At 42.5% G+C, this 14,751-nt stretch overlaps 1 protein-coding gene across 1 annotated transcript in view; it reads right to left on the bottom strand.

The window, feature by feature from the left end:
* LOC150078196 (uncharacterized) overlaps positions 1-14,751 on the bottom strand; it is an 881,600-nt gene that overhangs the window by 440,153 nt on the left and 426,696 nt on the right. The gene's annotated exons all lie outside the window — the stretch shown is intronic.

The following is a 14,751-nucleotide window of genomic DNA, read 5'->3' as shown; positions in this document are numbered from 1 at the left end:
GCCACACGCAAAAGGGAGAAACCCGTTATGTAAGAGAAAAGTAAAGGGGGAAGCAGAAGACTGGAGGGTAGGAAACAGAAGCAGAAGGAAGGGGTCGATAGGGAAGATGGCCCCTGGAGACAGTGTGGCATGCCCAATACCTCACCAGAGTGAAGAGTGGGGTGGCGGGGGAGAGGAAACCCCCACAAATAATTAAAAGATATCCCGCAAGTGCAGGGTAGGTATGGCCAGCACTGCCAGTCAGAAAGAACCGACAACTTGGTGGAAATCACATTGGAGGCTCCAGCGGGGGAAGGTCTAGTCCAGGTGTCGTCATTGGGACTCCATTCTGAAGGCTGGTCCAGTAGTCCATGATAATGAATAATGGGGAAGTCAAAACCGGGAGTCCAAGATAGGATAGTGAAGTTCAGGGAGCGATGTTAGGTCTCTTCTTGATGAGATGTGTCACGTCCAGTGGGGAGAACTTGGTCCAGGAGTCAATAATGAGGAATGTTTCAAGGTATGTGAGTACCCTGCCTTTTATTGCACCGCTTTGCCAAGTGGGGAGACCAGTCGACTACTCGAAATGTGAGGGATCAAGTTGGGTTCTGTGTTGGATTCTGTTGTTTCTCTGGCCACTTTGTCGCAGAGCCCTAGTGGGACGATACTTTGCCTGCCACCACCAATAGGAAGTGCGCCAGGCCTGCCCATCATTCTCTGGCTGGTCTTTGCTAGCGTCGACAGCTTCCTGGACGAAATATATATATTAAAAAAAAAAAAAAAAAAAAAGACGTATGAGCAAGGGTGATAGTGTAAGAGTGGGAGTCAAAGCGGGGAGGAAGATGGAAGGACGAGGAAAGAAGGCGTCCTCCAGATGAGGGAGGCAGGGAAGGAACCAAGGGTTAAACAGCCCTGGGCCGGGAGATCCACGCAAGCCCAGGGAAAGAAAAGGTTTGCAGGGGAGAGAACCGTGCAAAGATGAGCGCCATTTGGCATCCCACACCCGAAGGTGTCAGCGGCACTTGACCCATCCTATGGTGAATAGGTGAAAAGTTAACTCACAACCGAAGGTGTCGACGAAAAATCCTACCCTTATGAGGGTTTGCAAGATAGGTTGTTCCTCCTTATCATCCTGCACTCTAATGGAGTGCCAGAGGTGAAACCCATGTTAAGTCTCTAGAGCAAAGTTTTCGGCATCCCCCTCCCCCCATACTTCTCCTTCAACCCATGCACGGTACTAAGTACTATAGGTTTTGATACCTTTCGTGTTTGGGGTTTTCATAAAAAAAAAAAAAAAAGAAGAAACCGTTTCCATAGTGCCGAGACGACGTTGTGTGACATATTAAGCCAACGTGCCACCTCTGCCTGGCTTCAAGTCGTCCAAAGGCACGCCATCTCAAAGAATCATCTAAACAACGATGACATGCCTTGCCATCCTGAATATTAATGATGTGGCTATCTCACTGAGCAAGCCAAAAAAAGGATTCCAAGTTGGAGGAATAATGAAGTTGCCAGATTACTTGAGCTGAAGCCTATAACAGCTACAAATTGATCTGTAATAGTGCCTCGCCACAGAAAAGATTAGGATGGCAAAGGCAGATTATGAGAAATTGATGGCAAAGAGTGAGGATAACGAATTCTTCACATATATGCAAAGAACAGATGGACAAACCGGATCGGACCTTTATGTAATGAATGTGTGATGGTATTACCTATACCAACTGATGTTACAGATGAACTCAACGGTTACTTTATATCGCTATTTACATTAAAAAATCCTTTATAGCGATGAGAATTATGGGAGAGAAGTTGAAAAATATGTTGCGACTTTTTGCACATAAACCTTCTCCATCATGCAGCATCACAGCATCAAAATTGATAGGACTGATCAATGGTTAATTAATCCTTGGAAATAGTGTAAACCCTCAGCCATGTTCTAACATCTGAGCTACAATAAGAATGTGATATGTTGTAGTAGTAAGGTTTTTAGGAGCATCAGCGACTAAGGCCATATTGTTCCATATATTGCCCTCGTGATGGCACAGTTGGCACAATAGCCGTCCTCCAACACGGGCTCGAAAAGACCTGAGTTTGAATTCCGTCGATGACGTGAGGAATTTTTAGAGCCTTTTTCACATGGCTGATTTAGTTGGTCTCAGGCGCGTGTTCTGTGGTCGATTTACTGTTTTCTGGACGAAAAACTCCAGTTTTTAGTATGAAAATCCATGCTATCTCGCCTGGTACCGACTAACTCAGCCATGTGAAAAAAGCCCATAAAAATTCATCACGTCATTGACGGTACTCGAACTCAGGTCTTTTCCATCTGATGTGGGAAGGACGGCGATTCCACTAACTGTGCTACCACGAGGGCGTGGCATCTATTGTAGCCGCATGGTTTTCCACATATTATGAGGCGCATATTCGAGAATTACATGCATGCTTTCTCAAGAGAAACATCTTCCCACTTCAAAGGGAAAAGTGAAAAGCTTGGCTTTACAGTTTGCAGGATTCAAAGCGACATGTTGACGGTGTCCCCCCCACCGGTCGGTCCCATAGCTTGAATCAAATCCTATTGACTTCCTGCCCCCCCCCAGCATCAACTATCACTTAGAATGCGAACTATTTTGTTCACTTTTTTGTCAAAAAATTGGTTTAAAATAAACGAAAATGTAAAATTTTTAGGATTAGACCAGAATAATGATTTACTTATTTCCAAAAAATATTTAAATAATTAAGTAAAACTTCTTAAACTGGTAAGTATAAAATCTACACAGCTAACATTCTAATCTAATATCTTATAAATAAATCTGGTGAAATTTACTTATGCAAAAACGGCAATAATTTCATTAAAATGTAATTCATTGGCAGAATTATTTCCAATCCCCCATACAGCTACCAAAATAATCCGCTGTTGACAGACATAAATTTTCATGTGGTTTAGTTGCAAAAAAGCTTTCCCCAGATGCTACAGTCACAGAAACACTCAGTAGATTTGTATTGGTAAACAATTTATAGACTGCAGCAGGGTGACAATATTTCCTTCACAAACTGTATCATTGAGTATGCTGAAAACTCTACCAGCAACAAAATATAATATCGCTAGTTCCCTTCGACTTTCTCCTATCATTTTGTGCCCATTTCTCGATCAAATTTCCATCTGGAAAGTTGCATATTTATTTGCAATTATTTATTTATTATTATTATTTATTTTTTGTCAATTGGAGTGCGGGATCCAAGTTAACCCGCCTAAGAGTAGGAAATCTACAGATTTACTTAACAAGTACAGGTCAATGTTGCAAAAAAGTCGTGAGTCAGGGTTAAATTTGAAAGTGTCTGCAATTCTGCCCAGACACGTTAGGAGGGAGTATATGATGAGAGCCTTGTCAATCAATTCGGCCTTGGAGGGAATGTGCAAGGCTAAAGGGGTAGAATTTTTTTCAACGTGGTCTGTGCTTGTTAACAGGAGAGAATGATTCTACAGGGATGGGATACACTTAAATAGAAAGGGTGCAAGAATATTTGCTGATGCTATCGAGGCAGTGTTAGGTGAGTCGTAAAACTGCTAGCGGGGGGGGGGGGGGTTCACAAACTAAAAGGTTAAAAGTAGCTCAGGCAGAGGCGAAGGTGATTCTTGCACAACTTCTATTAGAATAAGTAGCGACCCGGAGCGACGGGTGCTGGGGGTTTCAGGGACTGATGGCAGTCATCGTGAAACAGGTAGGTATATGGGATGTGTTAGGGTAACTAATAATAAGAATAGGTACATGTATACTTGCACGTATACCAATGATAGAAGTATAGTAAATAAATTTGATGAATTTGAAGTGTTAGTCAAGACATCAAAGGCGGAAATTGTTGGGATAGCAGAGACGTGATGTCACACAGATATAAGGAATGCAGAACTGGAATTTGGGGAGTACAATGTGTACAGAAAGGATAGACATGATAGGAAGGGAGGAGGTGTTATGCTGTTAATTAGGAAAAACAGCAAATCAAAAGAAGTGCATCCAGTTGATATAGATGAACAGTGCACTATTGAATCAGTTTGGTGTGACATAAGAACTGCGAAAGCAAAAATAAGAGTAGGAGTGTGTTATAGGCCTAATGACTCGAATGAGTACAATGAACAATTGTACAGAGAAATAGAGTGAGCTAGTATATCAGGATGTCTTATAATGGGGGATTTTAACTTCCCAGATATTGACTGGAACTTGTGGTTGGTCACTCACACACTAGTAAGATTTTGTGCATTTATTGGATGATTGTTTTCTGCAGCAGCATGTTCGAGAGTCAACCAGAGAGGGTATTACTCTTGATCTGGTTATTAGCAGTGATCATTCGTGTATTAAGAATTTGCAGATAAAGGAACCACTAGGCGGCAGTGATCACACTGGACTGATGTGGGATTTACTTAAAGATATAATTACCATCAGGGGTAAAGGAAAGGGTTTTTGCTTCCGTAAAGGTGAGTACAGTGGTCCCAGACAGTTTTTAAATTCTGTACAGTGGGATCAACTGACGATGTTACCAACAGTAAATTCTAAGTGGGAAGGAATTAATCGTGGATGCTACTAAAAGTTTCATACCTATTAAGAAATATTGTTAAAGGTTTAGGCCTAAATGGTTATCAAATGAACTAATGAGACTCGTGACAGAGAAGAAAAATGCATGGGATGCATATAAATTATCAAGCGACTCAGAAGCCTATGGCAGATAAAAGCTAGTCTGTAATCAGGTCACAAAAGAGGTTAGGCAGGCAAAGGCAGATTACGAGAAATCTTTGGCAAAAGATGCTAAGAAAAACAGCAAGGATTTCTTTACTTACATAAACTCTAAAGTGATAATCTGATTGGTCCACTTGATATCGATGGTTCGACTGTTGATGATCCTGCTCAGATAGCAAACAAACTGAATGAGTATTTTGCATCTACATTCACACATGAGGAGTTATTAAGGTTTGAAAATGGCAGAAGGTTATCAAATTGTAGCAGGGTGCTTGATGATTTTGTAATAACTGAGAGAAAAGTGGAGGAGAAATTATTGAAGTTAAACATAAGAAAGGCACCTGGGGTGGATGGGATCTATCCAGTTATATTAAACGAGGCAGCAAAGCAACTAAGCAAACCCTTAGCCATAATTATGAGAGCATCCTTGGACTCAGGGGAGGTACCCACGGACTGGAGATGTGCAAATGTATCCCTAATTCACAAAGGGGGATCGAAGGGTAACACGAGTAATTACAGACCAGTTAGTTTAACTTCGGTTCGGGGTAAAATAATGGAGTCACTGGTTAAAGATGCATTGCAGGATCATCTAGACAAGACTGCAGCGGTAATTTAGACACAGCATGGGTTTGTTAAGGGAAAGTCTTGTCTGACAAATTTGATAGGATATTATGATGTGGTTTACAAAGGAACTGGATGCAAAAAATAATTTTGATATCATATATTTGGATTTCAGGAAAGCTTTTGACACTGTTGCGCATGGAAGACTATTGTACAAATTGGAGCAGAATGGTATTAAGGGTAAGTTGCTACAATCGATAAAAGGGTGGTTGAGTGGGAGAAGACAGAGGGTGGTAATTAATGGGTGCTGCTCTTCGTGGACTAATGTTATTAGTGGAGTCCCACAGGGTTCGGTGTTGGGTCTTCTGTTGTTTTGCATATTTATCAATGATATTGATGAAGGTATATCAGGCTTAGTGTCGAAGTTTGCAGATGATACAAAGGTTGGCAGGGTTGTTAATGACAGTAATGGCAGTGTGCTACTGCAAGAGGATCTAGATAATTTGGGCAGATGGGCTAAGAAGTGGCAACTGAAGTTTAACCTTGACAAATGCAAAGTACTGCATATGGGTAGAAGTAACCCCAGAGAAGCGTACCAACTATGTGGTACTACACTTAAGATGGTAAAAAATGAAAAAGACCTGGGAGTAATTGTGCAGTCAGATATGAAGTTTTCTGAGCAATGCAGGCAGGCTGCCAGGGCAGGTCATGGGGTTTTTGTCAATGATATATAGGAATTTTGCTAGTAGGGAAAAGGAGGTGATTGTCCCTCTATATAAAGCAATGGTCAGGCCATACCTTGAGTACTGCGTACAGGTCTGGAGGCTTCATTTTAGCAAGGATGTAGATTTTCTTGAGCGTGTACAGAGAAGGGCAACAAGATTGGTGAGGGGAATGAAGGGATACTCTTACCCAGAGAGGCTTAAGTTCTGCAAATTGCAGTGGCTGGAGACTAGGCACCTGTGCGGTGATCTGACTGAGGTGTATAAGGCCTTGAATGGGTTGAGCACGCTGAATTCTGATGGGATGCTAACCATTGTTCAGATTACGAACCTAAGGGGGCATAAATTCAAATTAAGAAAAGACATGTAGAATAGATGTGCGGAAATTTGCCTTTAGCTAGCGGGTGGTTAATTGCTAGAATAAACTTCCATCTGTCGTTGTGGAAGTTGATAGGTTAAATAAATTTTTTAAGGAGGAACTGGACAGGCATTTGGGGGGAATGGTGTGATTTTTTTTTTTTTTTTTTTTTGGCTGATGCTGCATAAGCTCATACACTTGCTTTCTTGCATCACATGCCACTACTACTACTACCCCTACTACCAGGCCTGATGAGGAGTGTTTACATGATAAAGGGCGAATATAAATGTCCATATAAGCGAGTTGAGCTTGTCTCTCAAAATGCCTGTCCAAACGTTTACAATGAACTCATGCTGAAACGATGACTGTAATAACGTGAGGATTTTCCAACACTCACGTTTGGTGATTATGCAAGCTAATAATCCCTGCTATAGTGAATTGAACTTCTTCCATCCACAGTACATGTACACAGTTTATGAAATCGGGACCATTCAGAAATTTGTGCAATAGCTATCGGCAGTATATATTATCTCAAACTATCTACTTTTATTTTCGACACAAAAATACTGAAAGAACGTAACAGAAGAGAACAGCTGTTCTATAAGGGTGTGTGTGTTCTGGAAAACTTTCAATAAAAAGAAGCAAAAACTCCTAATCCTAAGAAATCATACATTTAATATTTCCAAGCATTTTCTTCAAGATTCTTCAGCTACCATATGTAAGAGAACACCCGATGAATATTATTCTTGGCTATAGTGTTTTATAGGAAGGAAGGAGCAGAAAAAAAGAATATATATAAAAAATGGAGGCGTCTACATATGCGGAAAGATGAAAGAACTTTTACTTAAAATGACAGCGTTTCTAAGTAAAGTCTACAAAAACTAAACTACAAAAGACAAGTTAACTATTTTTCAACATCTGAGAATTCAACTTTGTATCAAACATTTACTTCTGTGCATCAGAACTTCGATCTCCTCCTCTTTCTCTTCTAAAGCATCAACGCATGGGAGAAGAAGTGAAAGAAATAATTTAAAACGGGCGGAATTGATGGATAAAAATGAGACAGAGAAGAACTGCAACACTTTGTCTAGAGAAGATAAAGACAGGCTACTTTCGTTCGCCATTCAAAGACTGAATTACGGAGCCGTGTGAGACTTTATCTGCACCGATCACCTGGACCGCTGGTATGGGTGTTTAACGATGTCACGCTGCTTCGACATACGGGATGTCCCTCAGAGCGTACGACGGAAACGATAACACTCGCCAGTGAGCACCTAATGTACTTAGTCACCATTAGCGGGCATATACATACTAATACCACGAGGGTTCTCTTGGGCCAGCTGCATTTAGATTTGACGATAACGTCTCACGCTTCAGTTACCTTAGAAATGTGATACGCCTTTTAACGGATCGGTTCATACGATACTGTTAACTCCGTTGCTTCTGGTACATGTTTTATTTAAATAAAATATATTTGCTTAGCAGAAGCTTGGCAGAGAAAGCAGTGAGCGAAAGAACGCCTAATATAAATCATATACACTTATGGAGTTAGAGTAACACAGTTGAAATGAATTCACCTTAAGATACGCTTCAGATGAGTCCAAAGTTTTAGTTTCTGTATATATTAATATACACAGGTGAAGTGGAAGTACCGTGTTCATTCATAAAATTAAACTAAATTATATCCTCAACCTACCAGTAAACAGGAAATCTTAGTAAATGAAGTGTTTCTGCGAGGACGCAGTATTCAACTAGTTAAGGGTGAAGAATTATGCAATATAAAAGTCCGAAATTCTGAATACTTTAATATAAATTTCATATTTGTATATAATATCTTTATCATGTTACAAACGTTACTGCTTGTCCTTTTTTCGTCAGTTGTAACCCAAACAGGAAATGTTTTCAACACATGTTTATATGAATTTTTTGTTTTGGTTTTGCGCATAAGATCCATCCTGGGATTAGTATTACTATTAGTACAGAGCACGATGCAAGGACTCTTTTACTGTTTGTTGTAGGCGCATCAGTAACTAAGGCCATATTGTGCTGTACATCTTGTCTGTAAATTGTGTGTGTTTTCTGATGATTTTCTCTTTTCTGGATAGAAAAAAAAAAAAAAAAAAAAAAAACACCATTCTACCACCGACAAATTTAGGCACCCTGTCAAAAATGCCGATAAAAATTCCTCACGTCATCGACGGAATTCGAACTCAAGTCTTTTCACTCGAACTCAAGTGAAAACACTCGGTATGGGGAGGACGGCGATTCTACCAACTGTGCTACCTACCCACAAGGACACGATGCTTATACATACACTAATAAAATGAATGGGGGCAAGTTATGTAGCTGCGTGTTAATTCGTACTCTTAAATTTAACTGAAATTAATTAGTTTTAACGCTGTTTAGTGATATCCACTTTTCGGATAGCAATTTGTACTGTAGTACGTAATGGCGGACTCCATTCATTGTATTCTTTCTTAGTTAGACTTGCTAGGCCCGCCAGACTCAATGTCTATTTTGCCTATCTCTTTGCTGTTGCCTACCTGCCAATGGGCGCCTCCGTAGCCAGGTGGGAAGGGGCAGCAGTGCGTAGCACACGCTTCTTGATTAGACCAGGGTTCGGGCCCGTCACCACCAAATACGGAGGATGCGGAAAGGTCAGGGAATGACCACCGCATATTCCCGGAGCAATATGGCCTTAGTTGCTAATGCACCTAAAAACCAAATAACAACAACCTGCCAATGTGCGCCTTTTAGACGCGACGAAACGCCTCCAGTTATACACCTGCTTGCACTCAGTCCTTCCGAAATAATCTGCATCCCTAGAGAACTTCTGCAACCCCTCTGTTGACTGATAATCATTGTCTCCGTTCTTAGCCACGCTGAAATATACAACCAAACAATGTCAAGTGTAAACAAGCGTATACGTGGTTACAGCAAGACTGGTTTCTGTCACCTATGTAGAACGGAAAAAAACCTCGATTCAAACTCGCATATCAAATGCACCGGGTGCAATAACCTTATTTGCCGTTCCTGCAGCAAGATTGTACACATAAATAAACTGCCAGCAAAATCCCGGAGTTATTTTTTTAGGGCAATACTGCAAATCTCCCCAAACGTCGGTCACATCTCTTGAATTTCCAGAAATATACAGGGTGTTTCAGTTAAACGTTTCAGAACTTCTAAGAGGGGTAGGGTACATCCTGACAACTCGAAATCATATAGCAATGTGGGGTCGGAAATGCTTTCCTGAAGCGGTGTTGTACACAGAAACACCATAAAGAAAAGAGACCGTAAGTGAGAAATCGTTTTAATAATACATGAAAAGAAGCAAAAGGTACATGGATTAAAGTAAGTGTTCGAAGTTTCTTCCACGGGCTACAATGCACGCCTCACATCTCCGACGCATGGACATCCGAACATTCTGGAATACTCCAGGCGAATTTCGAATTTCTTCGGCAGCTACTGCGATTCTTGCAACCAGCTCCTCAGCATTGTCAACAGGGGTGTCATAAACTAGCGATTTCGTATGACCCCAGAAATAAAAATCAAGACATGATAGGTCGGGTGACCGAGCAGGCCAACGCACGGGACCACCACGTCCGATCCACTGTTGACCAAATGTGACATCCAGGTAGTTACGAACATCTCCGCTATAATGAGCAGGGGCTCCATCGTGTTGGAACCACATTGTCTGTTGCGTCGATGCAGAAATCTGTTCATCTCTCAAAAGTTGTGGCAATACTTGCTGCAGAAAGATCAAGTAGATAGGTCCGGTTAGACGACACGGTAACAGGTAAGGTCCGATGAGGTGATCTCGAAGGCCAACGCACGGGACGTGGTGGTCCCGTGCGTTGGCCTGCTCGGTCACCCGACCTATCATGTCTTGATTTTTATTTCTGGGGTCATACGAAATCGCTAGTTTCTGACACCCCTGTTGACAATTCTGAGGAGCTGGTTGCAAGAATCGCAGTAGCTGCCGAAGAAATTCGAAATTCGCCTGGAGTATTCCAGAATGTTCGGATGTCCATGCGTCGGAGATGTGAGGCGTGCATTGTAGCCCGTGGAAGAAACTTCGAACACTTACTTTAATCCATGTACCTTTTTGCTTCTTTTCATGTATTATTAAAACGATTTCTCACTTACGGTCTCTTTTCTTTATGGTGCTTCTGTGTACAACACCGCTTCAGGAAAGCATTTCCGACCCCACATTGCTATATGATTTCGAGTTGTCAGGATGTACCCTACCCCTCTTAGAAGTTCTGAAACGTTTAACTGAAACACCCTGTATAGACACCATCCAGACCTCCAAGGCACTCCGAACTAAGGATTTGCCTCACGGGAACTTAGGGGAAAGTAATGACAATGAAATACTGCGTGGGGTGCAGTATTTCATTGTCATAAAAGTAACCTCCATTAATCCAGTTACTTCACGACCACAAGTTTTAAATAACGGCAGTATAAGGCGACACGTCAGTGACAGCCACGTACATAGGAACCAGCTTGGTAAACAAAGCCAAGCTGAAGCTGGCACTAAGCAAGAAGAGTACACAGTTCAGGTAAATTGTGAGCTGAAGGAGGGCCAGGAAGGCTGTGCTTCACAACAGCCCAATGAAGACACCAGACCACTGGACATCCCTCTAAACCCGACTCTGCCCGAAGGTACTGTACTAGAGAAGTCGCTCGTCCTCAGAACTGCTTTGAATGACCTGTTGAAGGACCAGAATAGTAGAGTCGCAGCTAGCCTCAGGGGACAGATTGTCACCTTATGGACCAAGCTGGAGACAATATTAAACAAGGAACACGTGGAGCATGAAAAGATGAAAGCGAAGATGGAGGTATACTTAGAAGAGACAGAAAAACAAATGCCGCGGCGTTCTCTCTCTCTCTCTCTCTCTCTCTTATTCAGAAGCGCTGAGGAATACAATAACAACTACTGCAACTGATACAGCGGGGGACAGAGCAGAATAAGAGAAAAACGCTGAAACAAATGCCAAATTTGGTCATCCTAAGACCAAAAAACCTGGAAGAAATAAAAACTAGAGATGAAATCAAAACGAAAATAATAACAAATCTAAAAGAAGACCTAAAGCACACGCGAGTAAAGGGAATTAGGAAAATGAGATGTGTGGGTATAGTCATAGAGACAGAGACCAAAGAAGCAGCACGGGAATTAATGGAAAACCCAAAGATTGCAATCCTTGGACTGAGCGCGGAGCCACCCAAAAATAGAGGCCATCTATAGTTATTTATGATGTAAAAAAAGATATTACCGCATCAGAACTGACAGAGGAAATATATCAAAGAAATCTCCAGGGGATATATCCGGAAAGGAAATCGCAACAATTAATAACTCCTAAATACGCCATCAAATCAAGGGATGGTTTCAGCAATAACTGGATAGTAGAACTAGTGCCGGAAGCCTTGCAAGTAATAGGAAGTCAACCAAGAATCTACATAGATTCGGGATCCTGTCGCTTCTGGGAGCATATATCTGTTCCCAAGTGTTACAAATGCTGGAAGTTCGGCAACACCTCCCACACATGTGCCCAGGACGTCAAGACATGTGGTCACTGCTCTGAAAAGGGGCACGACTACAACGCTTGCCCAAACAAAAACCAAGACTCTGTATGCGCAAACTGTAAGTCGCAGAAACTAGACCATAATCACTCCATCAGAGACCCGAAATGCCTGATCTATCTGAAAACCAAGAATTTCTACCAAGGAAGAATTAACTATGGGGACACGAATTAAAAACTTTAATTCTACAATGATAAAGATCTTCCAGACAAATGCACAACGGGCCAGAGCGGTGGCCGACCAGGTCAGAGCAAAAGCAGAGGAGGAAAATGCAGACATTATACTACTCCAGGAGCCATATGTACATAAAAAGCTGGTCAGGGGCTATCCACTGAACTTCAAAATTATTCAGATAGATGAGGATACCCCGTGGGCGGCCATGGGTTTCAGAAATCAGAACATCACGGCCATCAGGATCACGCAGTTCTGCACGACCTGGGCCGTATGCGCACACCTTATCACAGCCCTGGGCGCCTTCTACGTGGTAGCGCTATACTGTCGACCAGGAGACGAAATAACCTTCGCAATAAACTACTTACAACGGCTTTTGGATATACTGTCTAACCAAAAAATTATTATCGGCGCGGATGTCAACTGCCGTTCGCCAGCATGGCATAGTACTACACAAGAAAGAAGAGGAACCAGAAATGGCCAACTTCTGGAGGACTTCCTCATGGGCTCCCAATTTACGGTTCTAAACCAGCCACATCAGCTGCCAACATATTGTAATACCCTGTGGGAGGCCACGATCGACATCTCTCTGGCATCAAGAAATCTTGCTGGGTTCGTGACTGATTGGAGGGTCGAAGATTCGTGGACCACTTCGGACCACCGGGTCATAACCTACAAGATAACTAGAGTCCTAACAAGAACACCACTTAGCCAAGCAGATGATAAACAGATACGCTATCACCAGTGCCAACTGGGAGTTCTTCAGAAACCTACTGAATGAAGCGGTGGAATGCAATCAAGGAAGTTTAGACCCGCAAGCCGACCCGGACCGTACTGCAAGATAGGACAACTGAAATAATCACAGATACAAAGCAACGAAGCTATCAAAAAGAAGAACCCGAAACCTGGAGCCATCCCCTGGTAGACTCCGGAAATCAGTGCCCTCCACAAAGCGGTTAGCAAAAGAAGAAAGGAGTTTCAACGAGCGAGCAGGACGTGGCCAGAAGCTGAAGTGGAAGCCCTCAGGCAACATTATAGGGAAGCCAGAAACCGATACACGGACACCATCCGGAAAAGTAAGGAACGAACTTGGGAACGCTTAGTGACAACAACTAGAAACGATGACCCTTGGGGAGATAGTGACTACCACACGAACTCCACAAGGTCAAATGACAACAACTTGGGAACAATCGGTGGACAACATTAACATCTTGAGTGCCATATTCAAGGAACCGGCGGTCCCAACTCTACAGGAACAAAATCATCTCTGTCAAGAAAACCGGAACTACAATACGCAAATCATGGAGTCCCCTTCACCATGAAGGAGCTCAGTGCTGCTGCCGCCCGGTTAAGAAAATGTCCCGGCCTAGACATGATAGAACCCGAAATACTTAAAAAATTAATAGAATACACACCACAACTTCTATTGATCCTGTTCAACAGATGCCTAGAGGTAGGGAAATTCCCAACAAAATGGAAAACGGCCACAACAAACTTATCATCAAGAGTCCGACTAAGAAATCAGAGTGCCCGAAATCCTTCGGCTTGTAGGATTCGGGCACTCTGATTTCTTAGTCGGACTCTCTGATGATAAGTTTGTTTAGCCTGGCCACGTTTCTCACACTTTCTGCCTCCTAGCGGAATCAGTTTAGATTTAAACCGGGATCCTCCACCACAGAAGCCCTCAGAAACCTAATTAACAAGGTCAAAGAATGTGACAACAAGTATTTCCTCGTAATATCGATTGACTTTGCCGGGGCGTTCGACTCACTCTGGTGGCCGAGCGTCTTGGGCAGACTCAGGGAAGCTAAAGTACTCATCAACCTCTATAAAGTCATTGAAACCTATCTCTCACAAAGAAAAATTGAGATAAACGCTCCATACAAAAATATCGCAAGAACAGTACACGGAGGATGTCCGCAGGGGTCTGTATTGGGCCCACTCCTCCGGAACTTCGTATTTGATGAGCTCTTGAGAATGGACCTAGGAGCAGTGGGAGGTGCAGACCTTCGCAGATAACCTGATTTTGACAGTGCAAGCAAACTCCTGAGCCCAATTGGAAATCCTAGCTAATCAGGCCGTGCAGATACTCCAACAGTGGGCCAAGAAGAATTTCTTAACAATGTCGCCGACAAAGACATCGTCGGCGCTGCTTAAAGGAACTCTGCAACTGAGACGACCACCCCATATTAAGATTGATGGGACAACTATCAAGTTTGCTAGTCAACTAAAACACCTGGGTGTCATACTAGACAATAACTTATCCTTCCAACCACATCTCAAATTCCTAAGACAAAAGATCAGAAACTACTCTGCCATGGTAGCTAGGGTCACAAGGTGAGACTGGGGACTCAAAAAGCGTACCCTAGCCTTATACTACAAGACAACCTTCCTCCTAATAATTACATACGCTTCAGCAATCTGGTACGACAAAACTGCATTGGTCGTAAATAAGAGAACCCTGGATGCAATTAAACGCACCATCCTGCTCGTTACCACCCCCGCCTGCAGAACGGTGAGTAACCCAGCGCTTCAGGTGATAGCAGCAGTACTTCCACTTGATCTTGAAATCGCAAGAACAGGACTCCTCTACTAAGGTAATAACCACCACTTTCCTGGAATTTACAATAGACCAAACAAACAACCATGAAGCAGA

The sequence above is a fragment of the Mastigoproctus giganteus genome, chromosome 11 (assembly GCF_048544385.1).
Source record: "Mastigoproctus giganteus isolate SK-2022 chromosome 11, ASM4854438v1, whole genome shotgun sequence".
NCBI lineage: Eukaryota > Metazoa > Arthropoda > Arachnida > Uropygi > Thelyphonidae > Mastigoproctus > Mastigoproctus giganteus.
This window is presented reverse-complemented; position numbering and strand designations above follow the sequence as displayed.